The sequence below is a fragment of the Astatotilapia calliptera genome, chromosome 22, assembly GCF_964374335.1.
Source record: "Astatotilapia calliptera chromosome 22, fAstCal68.1, whole genome shotgun sequence".
NCBI classification, from domain to species: Eukaryota; Metazoa; Chordata; class Actinopteri; order Cichliformes; family Cichlidae; genus Astatotilapia; species Astatotilapia calliptera.
The window spans coordinates 9,553,246-9,562,767 of record NC_137442.1 but is presented as its reverse complement, the minus strand read 5'-3'; the positions used below and the strand labels follow the sequence as shown (position 1 = coordinate 9,562,767).

General features: G+C 41.0%; 1 long non-coding RNA gene across 1 annotated transcript; it reads right to left on the bottom strand.

The window, feature by feature from the left end:
• Window positions 1-637: 637 nt before the first annotated feature.
• Window positions 638-9,051, bottom strand: LOC113014986 (uncharacterized). The gene is made up of 2 exons (XR_013904607.1): window positions 8,806-9,051; window positions 638-899 (listed from the first exon to the last, which is right to left on the bottom strand). It is a non-coding gene; the product is annotated as an uncharacterized LOC113014986 (long non-coding RNA).
• Window positions 9,052-9,522: the final 471 nt, after the last annotated feature.

Genomic DNA, 9,522 nt, shown 5'->3' with positions numbered 1-9,522 from the left:
TGACTAGCAGCAACTGGCTGCTACTTACACTCTTAATTCCTATGGAAGCAGTAAGAATTTGCTTTTCAAGCGACAGCAAGAAGTCCTGTGAAAACTTTCTTTTACAAACGAATGAATATATTTACACTGAGTATACATCGCTGTAACTCAGATATGTTGGAGAAGATGGGTACAAAATAATGCACAAAAACAACATTTGTATTTGATAGAAGGGTGCAGACATAAAAGCATAAAGTCTTAATGACTCATATAGTCTTTCTCAGTTTTAACATCACAAGGAATGAATGAAGAGAAGCATCAAGCCAGTCCAGAAATTAAATGATATGCAGTCAGACTCTCGAATAAAGTTATTCTAATAGCAGTAAAGCTTGAAAAGTGGATGTTAGAGGTTTGAAAAAAAAATATCTGCCAGATCTTTGATCCATAATCATCCGAGCGTTACGTGTTTGGGTGCCTATTAAGCATGACTACACTGTTTTCCAGTGGCCATGGCAACAAAGGAGCCTGATTGAGCTGCATGAGCAGGAAGTGCTGCAAGGACAACAGGATGTGCCCTGGCTCCGCCGCCGGGGGTCGAAGAATTCAAGGAAGTTATTGTACTTTGTGGAATGAGCTCAGGAATGCAAGATGTCTGCCATTTCTTTTTTTTTCCATTTTTTATTTTGAGCTCTGAGTCAAATCACATGTTGAAGGCGACAGGCTTTGAAGATAATGCGACCCCGTTGGATGCATGTGTGGCACGGTGCTGGCACACGGATGTTTGCAGTCACCCACCTCCACATTCCCCGACGACGGCCTGAAGGATTCACAGACAGGAACAAAACCCTCCCTCAGCAGTTATTCGGCTGGGGTACGCAGGCGTCCAGTCAAGCAACCGAGGTGGATGGAAAACTTGTCACCTGAAAAAACAGATCGAAATATGCACCTTGTAACCTCACTGGAAGGCAGCTTACAACAAAAACAGTGATAAAATTCAGTGCGGTGTCACCGTCTGATAGATGCAGAGTTTCAGAGAAGATAAAGAGCAGGAACACTGACCAGATCGCTTCAATGTCCCATTTAAGTTTGGCTTTCATTAGCTGGAGCTAAAAATTCTTTCCACGGAGGAAAACAATGTACTGTATACAGTGCATTGACTGTGTGGAGAAAAAAAAGGAAAAAAGCTTTAGGCCTGCATCACATGTGGGTGAAATGTCTTGAATTAAAACCACGTTTTAAATGCAACAAATGAGAACATTAAATGTGCATGATTTTACACCTGACCCACCCGAATATATTTAACACTGCTTCGAAAACGGGGATATGATCTTACTGTAAAAGAGTTGATAGATAATCATGTTTTTAAATCAAGACCAAAAAAAATGTCACATGCAACATCAGTGCAAGCTGAAATTTTTCCACTTAGACCGCATATAACCTGCGGCTGGAGGATACATCGCTGGGAGTTTTCCACTTTCCACTCCTTTGACGTGTTACCCAATACAGCAACGTGAATGATTTGTTTTATTCACACTTTTATATACGATCGCCTATCATTGGTCTCATAATAATGTTATTTTCTATTAATCATTTACCAGTGAGGAACACCAAACGCTAGCCAGTTAAATGTGACGATTCCTTCTGCCTGTCCCCAAAAAGCTCACACTGAATTGGGAAAACGAGCACTCAGATTTGTAGCTCCTTCCTCCTGGAACCAACTGCAAAATCAACTAAAACTTGATTGATTACTTCATGCAGGAATTTGTGATGAATATTTTTGGAGATAAAATTTATCAAATAATTCAGAAGGCAGCACAGATCAAATTGATTGGTGATTATTTAACATTTCCCTGATCTTATTGACCACTTAAAGCTTTTACACAGGGAGCCATATTAATTAATCACTTTATCACACTCACTAATCAATGTATGCAAAGTGTAAAATTGGCCTCTCAGTTAGTGAGAAACACACTCTACCTCCTAAGCCAAAGCTATTCCACAAAGGCAGAAACAATTAATTAATTGTAAAAATGTGTATACGCGTCTTCTAAACTCTTAAAATGAGACTAAATGGATATTAAAAGTAGAAAACATCCATCCACTTCCATTTCCCCAGCTACTTTCTCTTGCTGTTCCAGTAGTGGGCACCGACGAGTTCCCAAGCCAGCTGAGGGATGTAACCTCTCCTGCATTTCCTGGGTCGACCCTGGGGACTCCTCCCAGAAAGACATGCCTGAAATCTCATCGAGAGGCATCCTGATCAAACATCTGAACCTAAGAAAGAGGAGCAGCTCTACTCTGAGTCTGAGCTGCTCACCCAGTCGCTAACAATGAGCCCAAATGCTTTATGGAAGAAACTCATTTTGGCTGCGTGCATCAAATATTTCATTTTTTCCTCTCACTATCCACAGCTTGTGGTCATAGTGAGGGTACCAGTCACTAAGCACCAGTCATAGGCAGAGGCCTTTTACATTTAATAAAACATTAATATTTTGTGGATGTGTAAGTCTGATAATCCAACAAGCTAAGCCCATGTGATCAAGCTATTTTAGCAGCTAAAGCGTTTTTTAGTGTGGTTACTTATGACTAATAAAATTGATACCTAAAAAAAACAGGCAGCCATTCACACCTGTGGCCAAATTCTAAATTAATCTAACGAGCACATCTTCTGGCTGAGGAAGAAAACTACAGTACCCAGAAGCTCTGTACTCACAGGCACAGAGACAACATATAACTTCAAACCAGGAACCTTCTCCCTGCAACAGGTTAACAATTTCAAACTAGAAAATAGTTTTATAACTAGACATATCACAGTGGTGCATATAAATATACAGCTAGGATCATAAATGAGCCACTTGAATTGAATTCAGCTGAGGTTTATTTAAATAGCACCAAATCACAACAGCCACATCAAGGTGCTTCAGTACCAATGATGAAAACGACGCCCTGTGAGCAAGCACTTTGTGATGGTGGGAAGGAAAAACTCCCTTTTAACAGGAAGAAACTTCTGGCAGAACCAGGCTCGGGGAGGGGGGAGGGGGGCGGCCATCTGCTGTGACAGGTCGTTTGGTGATTGGAAAGAGAGAGGGGAAAAAAAAGAGAGCTGGGATGTCATGACAAAATATAGACTAAAGCAAAGACTAAAGTTTACTGACGTGCTGCAGAGGTGTATAAATATGTGGGGAGTGAAAAGAAGACTCGGTCGGAGCCTGTAGCAGCTTAATGATGGGGTGGTATGGAGTCACCTGAACTAGCCCTAACTTTAAGCTTTACTTTTCCATAAACGTTTGAGTCCAATCGTAGAAGCAGAGAGGGTGTCCGTTTCTCAAATCCAAACTGGGAGCCAGTTCTGAAGGAAAGGCTCTGCCTCCCATTTTAATCAGTCGTTTAATCCACTCACTTGCTCCACAGAAACCTCCAAACTGCTTGTGGCATCTATTCGCATATTTCCTGCAGTCAGATTATTAGCTGTCCTCTTGTGCGGTGTTTTTGATCCTGACTCTAATTGACCTCCCTCCCTGCGAGACTTGCCCGTGTTCTGGATGTTTCCGCTGTGAAAGCCCTTCTCCCTGACGCGTGGATAGAGCTGTTGTGCTGGGGGTCAGAGGGCAGCGGGGTCGTGGGTTAACACCACAAGCTGCTCTACAACAACAAACAAGTTGTCCCAAAATCCCCAAAAGGGAGCTTAAAGACTTCACTTTCAGGTCCCATAAATCCCATCACACCCCAAATAAACAGCTAATTTTCACGCTCAAGGCGCCACCGTGAATGTCTCTTTCAAAGCCGCTGATGAGTTTGCGAGCATGTGGATCTCGTCTTTCACAAGACAAATCTATTTTCCACGCTGCCGTCAGCTCTACTGCATCTCCTCGCTCTGTATCTACAGCATTAAAAACGAGTAATGGAGTGAAACACGTCGAGCTAATGGGGGATGAGGGTGAGAGGCCTGATCCGCTGACGGAAGAAATGTTTGCTTGGCGATGAAAGCTACGTTCTGCCTGTGGGATCAGGGTGTCTGTTTGTGCCCCTGGAGGTGTAGTGAACTGCACCAAAATCCCCGCTGATGATGCGATCTTCAATGGAGAGGTTAACAAGTTTGACCCCAAAGGCCTCATGGTCAAAGACAGACAGACAGGCAGACAGACACACAAACATACAGGACGCCAGCAGAGAGGATGTGTAGAAACTTTAGCTGTGGTTAAACAGCGTACAGGAACATGTAGCACAAAAATGTTAAGCTATCTGAGCTGTTTTGTTTCTTTAGAAGTACTTTGTAAGAGAAAACGAAAGTCAGAAAAACCACTGAACATCCTACTTAAAGAAAATAATAACTTGGGCACTAATAAAATATACCATAAATTGATATGTCTGGTTTTATTTCCTCTGTCTTTATTTATTTACAAATTAATTAATGATTTAGGCAGTTTTGATCCTGATGCCTTGAAATAATGGATCTGTGGTCTCATCTCTTGTAGAGCACCTTCAATAATAGAAGTGGTGATATCTGATGGACGGAACAATGACTGTGCACACAAACACAGTCACCTCAAGCTGCAAAAAGCAGATCACTGTGCAAAATGCTTGATAATGAGAGATGTGGCAAATATTAAGTGTGTAGCAGTCAATACGTTTGACTTGATTGATGCACTACTGCCCGGTCACTATAATTATTATTTGTGTGGTGGATCAGACACAACAGCAGATCAGCATATGTACAAGAAGAGGATGGAAGCAAAGATTTAACCTTGTTTATAGAATTCATTGTATACAATGAATTATTTAACCTGCAAATATTATTGGACATGAGCGGGTGAGGAAAATGAACAGGTAAAATGGATTTCTGTCATAACATCTGTTCATTTAACCATTTTTTACTTCTTTGAGTTCATTTCCAGTTTGTTTGTTTTTTTAAATAACATTGTAGCAGGCTGAAGCTGGGCAATTAATCAAATCTCAATTTCAGGCAGGATTTTGGCCTTCAGTGAGTCTAAAAACAACATTAAAGAAATAAAACTATGACTTATTTGCAGTAACTTTCCTTATGAAGCTCTCACTTTGTCCTGTGTTATAAATTCAGCATTTCCTTTTCTTTTACAGCGTTTCTAAAAGCTCCAAATCTCTTACTGTTTATTTCAAATCAAGCCAAGATGACTAAAAGACTGTTTTTGGTCCAACTAGAGGAAATAAAAGTCATAAACGGTTTCAGTCTGTAATTTTTTTGGGATGGACTGTTAAGAACTGAATCGCTCTTTGTCTCTGGACGTTCAAGGTGTGAGACCAAAGTTGTCTGTTTGCCCCCCAATTTTCTCTCTGTGGCAACAGTGCAGGCCCCTCGAGCCGGCCAAGTCGCTTGCCACATGGGCCTCCTGTTTCCTCTGTCTGCCACGGTAAAGTCCTCAGGCTGGTAGAAAATATCAAGCAGAATCACAAAGTCACACTTATGATGAAGAACAGCTGCTAGTCAAGACCTAAGTTAACTCCAGTTAAGTCCTAAGTTGGACCAAATACACTGAAATATTCAGCTACTATTCACAGTAGAGCTGGGCGATAGAACGATAACGATATGTATCGCGATATAACTTTTACTCGATAGAGAAATTAAGCTATCGTGATAGACCTCGCCGCTCTTGTCCTCTTAAAAAAAAAAAAAAAAAAAAAAGGTCAGCCAATCCAAATTCAGTAGCGCAGAGCCGAACCAATCACAGCCGCAGCGTCACGTCGCGTGACTTGTTACATACAGCACAAGTGCCAAGCCGCACGTGTTTGTTTGGGAAGCAGCCAGCGGGTAATGGAGGAAATGAGTGTGCCGACTAGAAAAATCAACCGAGCGTGACCGAAGAGAAAACAGATGATGGTTCCAATGCCGGAGAGATTGTCGAACGGAAGAGCCATAGAAGTTCCGTAGTGTGAAGGTATTTCGGCTATTTCAAGTCTGACAAAAAACAGAGTAGCGTGCACTGTAAATTGTGCCGAAAGCAAGTCTGGAAATACAATAAACTGGTGCATGCGTCACACTGTGCGCCACGTTATTGTTTCGGTGAAATGAATTTCTACAATACTGTTACTGTTAATTCTACTCTCTGCAGTGTTTAAATGCTTACATATACACACAGTTACTGTCCCTCCACACATACGACTCGGTTCTGCTTCTATGCCCCAGCTTTGTTTACTTTTTCCCACCGAGGCTTCTAGACTTCTGATTGGCCAACATTTCTGCACGGTTAGGAATCTAGCGCCACCTGCTGCTTTGGCATGTTCATAGCAGCGTTTTCCTTCATTTCTGCCTTTATGTGTGGACGAGATTATTTTTTAAAACAAAAACGGAAAATCTCCGTTTTCAAAAATACCCGTGTACGTGTGGACGTAGCCTCAGTCTCTGACTGGAAGCGCTAATTCGTCATTCGGCTTTTGTCAGACTAAAGTAACTGTTAAAACTGTTTGAAAAGCTAAGCTATACAACAAGGAGAGATTGAGAATTTCCTTTTAGTTCTCAGTTTATTTGATATTGACAAAAGTTAGTCAGTTTTGTCTGTTCTTCTGTAAAACAAACTAAGATTTATTTTTAGAATTAATATTTTGTTTCTAAGTGGAATTGACAATTTAGTCTGTTTCGTTTGTTCTATTTTGAAACTTAAACGCTTTAGCGGCTGCCTTTTGTGTAGTTTGTAATATTTGCCTTTATTTATCTGAAAAAGTCTCATGTTCCTTAAGTACATCTACCCTGTTGAACTTATTATGGGAAATAAATATTTAAATAAAAACAAGCTGCTGATTATTTCACATTTTACTTGTGAGCAACGGCACATTTAAATCTTACAAATATAGTTATTTGGCTTATATCGTGATAGATATCGTTATCGCCTGAAATGAAAAAAACATATCGTGATATGAAAAAATCTCATATCGCCCAGCTCTAATTCACAGGCAACAAAATACTTCAGTTTAATATCAGAGGCTGCTAAGAAAAAGAGCAAATAATCACAGCGACAAGCATGAAGTCACAGAATGTAAAGTATTTCTCTATAAAAAAAACTTCACAGCTTGACTGTCTTCTTAATCCAGTGATAAATTCACTAATTGTTTCGGCTTTTGTCTCTTTATCTGATACTGGTTCATTTATCAGGAAATTATTAAACAATGTACATGACAGGCTGGAAGAAAAAACTACACAACAATGATAGATGACTGAAATAAATGTGTTTGTTTTTTACTGTAGTGCATTTGTTTGGACAGGCGGATATGAAACAGCCAAGGCCTCCAACCCTGCCTCGGGCTTTGCTCCAACATGGAGACCTAGTATCTCTGATCTTGACAAGTTTGGTGTTCCTAGTTATTATCTTCCTTGCGGGTGTTAGTATGATTCCACATCCAGGACCAGGGGCTGCCCAACTACACTGGGATCACATGCTCACAGAGCCCCTCCACCATGATTCATGAAGTAGCTCCTCAACATCAAACTGAGCCATTTGAGATGGTCTCGGCATCTGATCAGGGATTCCCCTGGTCACCTGTGAGGTGTTTTGGACACGTCAAACTGTGAGCAGACCTCAGAGCAGACTCGGGACACACTGGAGAAATTTTGTCTTTCAGCTGGATCGGGGAGGCCTCTCTATCCCCTCAGAAGAGCTGGTTTAGATGGCTGAAATTCCAGGCATCTCTTCCTTAATTGCTACCCTATGCAACCTGAATAAACAGAAAATGGATGGATGGATGGATCTACCCTCTGTAAAACCCTGAAACCTCTTTTTGCTCCGGGATCCCAACAGCAATGCATGAAGCAGCTCCGCCAGTGTTGAAAAAGGCAGCGCAGTCAGTAAAAGCCAGCCCACACTTCATTTGCAACAGTCACACTGATGGAGCGTCACTACTGTTGTATTCTGCCTAAACAGGTTAGGTCCAGACTAAACTGGCAGTCAGTGATTTAAAATCACAAACAATACACTGAGAAGTTAAGGCTGGCGTGCAAGGGAATAATCATCATCATCATCCATGCACATGGATCTACTGCCCTCTACTGGGAAAGAATATTTGAAACAACCGCAGAAGCAAAAACATTTCAGCTCCCTGCACGATTTAAAGCCGCTTGTGCAGTGCTCTCGTTACACAAAGATCACAGGAAATAAAATATACTCAGCACAAAGTGAGCAAAGGAAAGTCGTTAGGCTGTGGGACAGTGACATTTGATTTTTACGTGCAGCCATCACCTTAGAAATTAACAGCACCGACTGGAAATTCAACAATAAAATAATTAACATGAATTCAAATGTTTATTTTACATCTTTATCTGCAACAATGATGGATGTTACTGCTGTATTTGTGTCTCCTGTACACATTTATAATCACGTTTTTAGCATCATCTGATAACGCCGCTGATTGGAGCAGCAGCACTTTCGCGATCCTTTAAGCGCAGAAGAGTCACATGACCCGTCTAATCCAATCCTTTATGACAGATTCAAAATATTTTTGGTTCAAAATGTCTTGATATAATTCATAAGACACATATTTGACATATTACACTGTAGGTCAACAAGTAACAACAGTTTAAACCGATAATTACTTTCCGACACGAAATGTTTATGAGAGAAAGTTGATGCCCATCATCTCCAAATTGGTTTTAAGTTTTCTCGAGTTAAGGCTAATAAAGACTGGCTATGTTTAGCACACCCATCGGGTCACTTAAAATCATGCTTAATATTCAATATAAGTCAAACACAAACAGGTTTCAGCGCAGCAGAAATAACCTGCTGATAATAAAAATGGTGAACACACAAATAGTGACTGACTCCAACTGCTGTAAACACCAGCAAACACTCAAAGATGTTTCACCTGTGCGTTTCACTGTCCTCTCTTCATCCCGCTGAACAGGTGGTTGAAATCTTTAGAGAGCAGGTCTTCGACTTCTTCCATCATTTTTATTTTGTTTCACTTGAGAGATGAAAGTTTTCCGAATATCTGTTGTTGGTCTGTTAGCTTGTCAGCAGGCTAGCAGGCCACGCCCACCAGCACCTGGCTCTCCATTTTTATTTCTCTTTTGCTCAGCGGGCTCCTCCAAAATTCATCCTCTCAGTTCAGTCATGAAACTCCCTCCGTGCAGCTTAAAGGTCAAAGTTCAAAGAACTTGTGGAACCGGTTCCCAGTTTGAGTTCAGGAGACAGACACCTTCTCTAGTTTTGATATTGCCATGAACCTTTTCCTTTCCTAAAACTTCAGGTTCAGACCTTTATCTCCCCTCTATTGCATGTCATTAAATGTCATCTCTCTCCCTTGGCTTGTGCTTTGGCCTTTTTCTCCTCTCTTTTGCCTGAGCCTGAGTCTTTCTGTTTAAAAGGGGTTCTTCTTTCCCACCTTCGCCAAGTGTTCCCACAGGAGGTCGTTCGATTGTTGGGGTCTTTCTCTCTAACATTTTAGGGCCTTTACCTAAAAACACCCTGAGGTAACAGTTGTGTTGTTGTTATACAAATGAAACCTGTATAGGACTATATATACATGAGTATTATTTATATACAGTCTGACTGGTTTACATGAAAGCTATATAAGATATTC